An 8,946-nucleotide genomic window follows, 5' to 3' on the forward strand; every position below is an offset into this window, starting at 1 on the left:
CCCGCCGGAAAAAAAAACCAGCCGCCACTGATTCATAGTAATAAAATCTTTTCGTTCAGTTAGAGAATAAACACTACAATTAAAAACTGAATGTGTCTTTTCAATAAAGTGTGAGTGAGCCGAACGAAAGTCACGTCACAGATGCATCAGGAGTCAGATTTCATTCATCACAAGAGAAGAGCTGAGAAGAGCTGAGGTGAGCGCGGCCGTCATTCTCAGCACCTCAGCACGTGTCCAGTCTGGCGTGTTTTCAGATCATGCCTATGGAAGCTTAACTTTCATAGGAATTCATTGAAAAGTTGAAACACTCATTTTGCTCTGCACCGCTCCGTTATGAATGCCCGATCCGAGCGGCCGTGTGCATTTACATTCTGTGCGTGAGATCTCTCCCCTGTGGGCGGGTTGATAACATGCAGAACAGCTCTTTCTACTGGCTGTAGTCTCTAGCCTCTGGCCAAAAAATCCTCAGATGACGCAAAATGACGATATTTGCGTCATCTGAGGATTTTTTCCAGAAATAAAATACATAATTCTCTCGTCTCAGGGGGACATGAGGGGGGAAAGTACCATCATTTGAATATACTACCAGTTTTCTACTGATCCAAAGCTTAATGCTAAATCGCTGAAGTAACCCTTTAAATATTTACGCCAATTTGATCAACACATTTTAACACATTTCGATGTTTAAATTAGTGCTGTCAAAATTAGCGCGTTAATGCATGCGATAAATTTTTTCAGTTTAACGCGTTAAAATATTTAACGTAATTAATGCAGCACCTGTTTTTTCTGTCATCCTTTGGCTAGCTTTACATCATATGATCACGCTCTTATTCATGCGAATGCTTTTAAACCACTCCAGCGCGACAAGTCAGAAGAGAACGTGCTGTCTGTGAACACACACAACACTCAGGAAGACACGCGCCAGAATCGAGTTCCCTTTCCCACTTGAACGAACAATAAATGCCTGTTTTGTCGAGTATTTTCATAAGAGCTGTCTTAAAGGTGCACTATGTAAATTTTAGGTTGTGAATTGCAGCCGCTCACTTTTGTCACTTTGAAAGTTACGAATTAATACCTACGTATTAACAATGAGACCGAGCTGGTTTATCGGTTAGGGGTAGGTGTAGGTGTAGGGAGGGCTTTATTGTCCCAATAAGGTGGCATTCATTTATTAATTTTAATAAATATAATAATTTACTCTCTGTTATTATTGCATACCATTTAATGTACAGCAACACTGAGGCGCAAATAGTATCAGCCACTATTTATAATTATAAATACTAATGAAAACTTATTGCAAAGAAAATACTGCTCTTTTTTACATAGTGTAAATAATCTATTGCTATTTAAACGTGTGTAAATAGCAGCTATCACTAAGAAAATAAGCTGATTTCACTCAGTTTAAATAGAATATAGTTGCAAATAGCCGCTGCCAAAAAGAAAATCATTAGATTTCAGGTGTAGTATTGAGTACAGATCAAACAAAAACAGCTTATGGGACTCCATGAAATTGCATAAAACCAGACAATCAAATTGGCATTTTTGCATCAGGTGGTCTGTGACTGAAACTACACAGGACCCTTCAGTTGCACACATTACGTTCGACACTTCTGAGCAACTCCATCCCCTTGCCAGAGCGTTCTTGCTCATAAAAACAGTGAGGGCTGGCGAATATGCTGGCGTGGAAGTTTTAGCACAAAACCTTCAAAGAGCAAACAAAAATAACGCAATCCAATTTCTCTCTTGTTTGAGACTGTGATGAAATCAGCCAGCCTTTTTTCTCTTTCCTTAAATCTACCAAAGGTATTGTGCAAACACCTTGAAATATGCATCCCTGAATGTGTTAGCTCTTTTCCGTCTCCCATCTGGTCGCTAACGCTGCAATATTAAAATGCTAATGGGGCCGCCGGACAGACGCTGAGAAAGTTGATTCCATCTTTCACGGAGCCTGAGCGAGACGTACTAACTCTTTCAGGGAAGAACGCTGAATGATTGGCTCTATTTAAAAAGCCAACGGTGATGCAAAGACAAAAAGAACTGATATTAAAGGCAAGTTGTGGCCTGTATCTCATCGATTAGCTCAGATCGCTGTAGAGTTTAGGGAGTGTGGAGGTAGATTGATAGAGAAGGTAAGTAAGTGGCAGCAGGGGAAATTTATTGACAGTTTAACATTGACAAAGCTTCAAAAATGGCTCAAGCTGCAGCCGCTGCCACATTTCTCTCTGTCAGAGAACCCGCACCATCCTTTCCCTTCATGCAGATGTGCTTTTACTCAACCCCGGTTATAACAAACCCTGACTGACTCTCTCTCTCCTGGCTGTAAATGAACATAAAATGCACAACACTCCTGGCTGTTTCTGTTGATCGTTTACGTCTGTATCTACATGTATCAGCCGTTTCCTTTGAGTGTATCTATGAGCCACCGTTTGATTAGTCATTCGAAGCCGCTGGATTTCTGCCCCCAAAGCTCCACGTATCCCCTTCACACCCACGACTCATGCTTATAGCAGCTGAGCTTTAAACAACACCTATTACTCTTACGCTGTCAATTAGGATAATTTATGGCCGTAGTTCTGAGCCGGCATGAAGTGCGGTGTTTTGATGTTGGTAAATACTTCGAAGTTAATTGGGGGCATCTGCTCCGGGGAGTTCGGGCGAAGAATGGGAGACTGTTGTGTTTTCACGCGTGCTTGCCAATTAACGACTCCCACCTCCGTGCCACCGAACGCCAAACAACTCGCGGACCCGACGTTTAACGCGTTTGGCTCCTCCGTCGTGGCTGAGATTCTCTGGGGTGTGTGTGTGTGTTTAGATGGAGTTGTAATTGCATGGGTTAATTTCATTTCCTGCACATGCTGCATATGGTTCTTTAACTATATGCTCTTTTTGCCCTTTGGACTTCTGTAAAACACACTTTCATACACAAGTTTTTTTGTTAAAGCATTTTTTAAAGGTGCAGTGTGTAATATTTATGAGGATTGACAGAAAAGCAATATAATATACATAACTATGTTTTCAGTGGAGTATAAAGACCTTACATACATGTTTTTATTACCTTAGAACAGGGCTCTGAACCGGTTCAAGGAACGAAAACGAAGACAAAATCAAAATCAATTTGAATCGTTCTGAACAGAAGCGTTAATTTGAAATGACCATTAACCGGTTAATAACGTTATTTTATCGTTCTCTTTAATGTTTTAATTTGGCAGTGACCAATAATGAATAGAGTAGCTACAGCATGTGACGTTGACGGATCAAGCGTGTGTGAAATGCCCGCGCACCATCATCTATGAATCTACCGGTAACGCAAGTCAGTATGAGCGCGCATTTTCATGCCTCAAGTACATTTCTTTCCCCACTGAGGTCTACAATGAAAGCGCAGGTATTGGAGGACATTCTTTTCGTACGTTTAAATAAGTAGTACGGACTTTAACCTCAAATAGTCTGATTTAGGCTAGTTTGTGGATTTCGTTTAAGCCTATCCAAGTAGGTTACTAGCATCTATCAAACATTTTTCCTATAGTCTTTCAGATTGCCAATACAGGTCAATGTTTTCTATATAGAAAGTTTATGCTTCGTATTAAATGGTATGTTATATTGCATTAAATGATCAAGCTTTATTAGCTGACTGAATTTGATTATGTGATGCAAGGACGTGTTGCGCAGTGTTTGCTTTGAAATTACCTGTTGACGGTGCATTAAAAGAACAATGGTTATCCAGTTTATTTATTCTTTTTTCATGCAATTTTTAAAACAAGTTGTGTTGAAAAAAAAGTTATGTACAAAGAATGTTATCACTCTTCTGAAAATAATAGGCATATAGAGAGTCACTTTCCGCTCCATTAAAACAGGTCAATATTTGTCCCGCTGTTTATGCTTTGTAATTAATGCATGTATTTCTGTTGTGGTTTTAAAAATGTTATGAAATAAATATTCAAGTTTAATTATCATGCGTTATATTATTATTGAGTGAAAATAAGTCTTTATTTATACATATTTGTTTAAAGTATAGGCTAAATTAAAATAACGTTATTAACCGATATTTTTACCGTTTTACCGTATAATCAAACCGTTTTCGGAACAGTAATGTTTAATGAGGAACGCAAAAACGGAAACGTTAAAATATCGATTCTGCTCGGAGTGAACCGATTGATATTTTTGCAGTTTTTAAGCCCTGCCTTAGAATGAGTCATTTCTATCTACACAAACCGCAAGTCCCCTTACAGTGAAGCCGCCAATTTGTGCCGCCATGTTTCTACAGTAGGCCTATAGTAGCCGCTAGCTATTCTCTGCTGTCTCAGATGACATCTTTGTCCTGTGTCGGCCACCGTAGCTTCTCTATGTGCTTCGAAAAGGAGGGGTGAGCGTTCAGTGGGCGATTGCAATTCACAACCTCACCACTAGATGCCGCTAAACTTTACACAGTGCACCTTTAAAGTATCTTTTAGTATGAATATGTTAGTCTTACTGTTATCTATACGCTAGTGTGCTCCAAAACAAATTCACAAAATTCACATTTAGAAGATATAAGCGTTCAAAACATTCTCTCACTTCCTGCCAATATTCATTTGATGACAACACTCTGCACTTCAGCTTCTCATCCGATTTTCTGTCCAATCAAACGCTCTCTAGAATCTGAAGCCCTGCCCTCTACATTATAAACAGATGCTGAAGCTGCGGCTGAAATCGGTCACTTGTTCACACTATTTTGGCACATAGTGCACTATATAGGGGATAGGGAACAATTCAGACAGTCTATATATGCTTTACACTGGGGCGAATGAAGTCTGGTTTCACGTGAACCGCCTCAGCTCTGGTCCAGAGACACAACAGCACAGAGTGGATCATATCAAAGATATATCGGACCCATTTGAATTCTGCACAAAATGCTATATTATAAAGCAAAATGGAGGCGATTAGGAGGAGACACGTTTAGAGATTAGGAGGAAACTGCAGCTTTACTTTAGCTCAACTGGTACTTCTGGGTACTTTTCTCCTACTGTTTTTCGAATACTATGGCTGGATCCGAAAATACATACTTTCCCACTATATAGCAGGCAAAAAACAGTATGTGACAAAAGAAGTATGTCTGAATTCACAGTACTCATAAAAGAGTAGGGGAAAAGTACCCGGATGACCTACTCCTTCTGTCGAGATTCTGATATGCGCGCACGATGGACACTTTACTATCCCATGAGGCCACAGGAGAGGATTTATGAATGTCAAGTGATGTAACTGACGCTGATAGGTCACATGACAATGTAGAACATCCGGATTACATTCATGCTACACACACTCATACTATATAGAACATACTTTTTAGCAGTCGTGAAGTTATTACTTATTCAAAATATGTACCTAGTCAAGAGAGTAATGCGATTTCAGACGCAGCCTATGAATTCAGACATGCTACTCATTTGCCTTATTGTATTTTGCATACTGTATAGTAAGGAAGCATTTGATTTCAGATGCAGCAAGTGTCTGGTATCATGGCATGAAACATAAATTAAGGTCGGTCTATTTGAGACACTCTTAAAAGTGTTATGAACTGGCTTTTTAAATGTTTTTATACTGTTGTCTGAGGTCAACTTATGATGTTTGCGTGGTTTTTACATTCAGAAACATCATAATGAATAGGTAATAGGCTATTTTCTGCCTTGGTTTTGAGGCTCTCTGAAAAACGCTCGGTTTTGATGGGCGTGCCACACTGAAGACTTGGAAGTAAACGCCCACGGCTAGGATTGGATAAGATTTGCATATTTAATAAGCTTCAGCTCCCCTACAGTACATTGTTTTGAAAGCTTGTGGAGAAACGCTCACAGGACTCGCGAAATGCCTTCATCAAACAAACACAATGATTCATCTGTCATCCACCCGCGACTGATTGGAATGGGTTTTTTTTATTATTTTGCCGGGCAGACCGGTGAATATAACCACAAACCATACACACACACACGCGCGCGCGTACGCGCAAGAAAGGAATGTTATTTCACTATTAAAGATACACTGAAAAAAATTATTTGTTGAATTTACTAAAAAAATGTATCGTAAGTAGTTGCAATCAATTTATTTTATCTCAATTTAAACAAAAACACATGCAATTCCCATAGAACCAAATCATTTTTTTAAATTAAAATCAAAAAACTACATTTAAATTATTTAAACGAGCACAAATTAATTATGCTTAATTTAATCGGGCCATAATCACTTTTTTCAGTGTATGTTTTGGTAGCCCGTCTGAAAAACACATAGCCCCGGGACATTGGGCTTTGCGAGCCCTTGCCCATATCGTTACCGAGTCTGATCACGAATGAACCAATAACACCTCAAATAAAGGATTATCCAGCCTTTGACAGCGTGCTAAGGTATGTTCAGTTAGATCATAATCAGTACACATAATCAGTACACATTAGTTCAGTACACATAATCAACACGATATGTAACAATGCAATACTAACACATAAAAAACATGTTTTACTCACATGAGTGTGTGTTGCACCATTCCTGCCGGATCCAATGTAGAAGGCACAGCATTGTGTTTTAATCTCAATATGTCTGCAAATCCAGTCTCGACCTGTGTCTTGTTTACAAACGAATCCGCGGTGAAATGAAGCAAACAAACGCGCAATGTCTTACACACGTGACCGGGATGTTTATTACTCGGTAGCGCAATCCGTTTAGCTCCACGAGTTGGTGGGTGGGGCTACAGAATCAGGCGTACTTATTAGTCTGTAGAGGCGACGCTTCTGCATTACGTCAATGGTCGACATATTCTGAGATCGAGCGTTTCTGGGCCTGGTGTCTATAAAAGCTTTTCTTTGACTAACAAGGACGATTTTGGCTCTGAAACTTACAGGATATTCTTATATCACGATTCACTTTTAAATATCATAGGCTTAAAGGAAAGTTGATTTCTCAATTCATCACCCCTTTAACATACACTTATCTAACTAAACTCTTTATAGAACTATTGGTTGTTGTGGAGGTCACAACTTATTGACAGTCATAATTTATGTAAAAATGATATAATTTTCACTCTTTATGCATTTTTGGTAACACTTTATTTTACAGTATCCTTGTTACATGTTACATGTAGTTACAGTAATAACTATAAATGATGCATAGTTACATGCAACTAACCCTCAACCGAACCCTAATCCTAATTATCCCGTTTAAGCCCACCGACAACTATAGTTGCCGCAGTGTATAGTTGTCATTTTTTGTCCTTTGTAAGTATTTTTCTAGATAGTATCCATGTTTTATATCTCAATGACACGCAAGAAAACAACCAAATAAAGGATTTCAAGAGAAAAAAAAGGTATTAACTTCCTTCCTGTCACATGAGACTGCCAACTTCCTACCCCTACTTCCAGGAAGCGTAACGAAGGCAAACCCTCCCAAAGAAAGGTTATTTTCATGTTACTAATAAGTATTTTTTGTTGACAAATATATATCTACTTAATCGTGAAGGTCTCAAGAAACATCCAAGCAAGACAAATCTTACAACAGATCTATAGTTGTTGCTAAAATTGTAATTTTCCAACACATTTCTGTCCATACATTCTCTTTATGTTATGAATAAAAATGGGTATGTTTGAGTCAAAAGAATATTTGAATCTTTACTCGTATAAATATTCGTATTCTTAAAAAAAGATTTGTATACTTAGTCAAAAGTCCAAGCGGTTTTCGGTGGGCAAATGACTTGCCCAAATGGGGTATACTGTGTTAAGATGTTTGGTCTTGTTTAGTGCTTTTTGCTTTCATAATATCCAACCTAAAACATTAACCCTTTAACTGACATATCTACTGTACAGTAGACCGTAATTCGATAGGGAAAAATATCATTTTTTTATGATATTATGTCTTGTAAGGGCCAATATATTGAGGACCCTTCATCCAGTTTGGATGCGTTTCATTCTAATCGGTTCTTTTTATGACTAGTAGCTTACGATTCCATTATAATGTGGAAATTCAGACAAATAATGAGTTTACATTTACATTATTATATGAAATCCCCTACTACAGTCAGCCATTGAATACTATGGAACTATTTATTTATTTTTGTTATATAGATGTAATTTTTTCATCATTATATTAATTTATTTTCATTGAACTTTTTGATACACAATGCCCTGTCACAGGGCAACTTAATGGCTGCACTTTGTTCCACCACTTTAAGACAAATGTATTTGTTGTGTGTTGTGTGTTTTCATATTCAACAGATTATAAGATAGATGCAGCTTTTTTGAGTTTGCATCGGATGTTCTTCGCCTTTTATACATGATAAATGTGTTTATGAATAGATTGATCTGTTGAACGCAGTTATTTTGAGTTAGATGCCAAATGTTCTCTTCTCCTCCTAGTCAAATTTGACATTGAAGGGGTGCATACAACATATTTGCCCACATTCAAATATGATTTTCAAGAGAAAAAAACTAAAACCCGGGGAAAATAAATGCAGAACATGTTCACAACTATTAACATGACTTTATGCATGATAAAACTTCTACACAGTACTTAAATGCATAATTACACTGTAACAATGACACCTTAAAATAAAGTGTAACCGCATTTTTTTAAATAAATGAAATAATATTTCATGATGATTTCATTATAGTTTAAGATAACAAATCTGGGTTTGGGGGGAAAAGCTGAAACATCAGTATGTGAGCGCAATATGCATTTGTTTACCGTGGTTTGGCATGTTCTATTCAAGACATGTTTCCTAAATCTTCTCCATAGACCCAGTGAACAAATACATTTACATTACATTTATGCATTTAGCAGACGCTTTTATCCAAAGCGACTTACAACTGAGGAGTACAGGAAGCGATCCGTCATGAGGAGGCAGCGAAACACAGAAAGTGCCTGAAGTACTAAGTTTTGGACATCGCACAGAGCATCACACACTAGGGCATGGAAGAAGTAGAGGAAAATAGAAGGAAA

The 8,946-nt window shown here is 38.0% G+C and overlaps 1 protein-coding gene across 1 annotated transcript in view; it reads left to right on the forward strand.

Annotated features, from left to right (window-relative positions):
- The window catches only part of camta1b (calmodulin binding transcription activator 1b), a 478,032-nt gene that overhangs the window by 427,404 nt on the left and 41,682 nt on the right, over positions 1-8,946 (forward strand). The window lies entirely within an intron of this gene.

The sequence above is a fragment of the Gobio gobio genome, assembly GCF_949357685.1.
Source record: "Gobio gobio genome assembly, chromosome: 19".
Taxonomy (NCBI): domain Eukaryota; kingdom Metazoa; phylum Chordata; class Actinopteri; order Cypriniformes; family Gobionidae; genus Gobio; species Gobio gobio.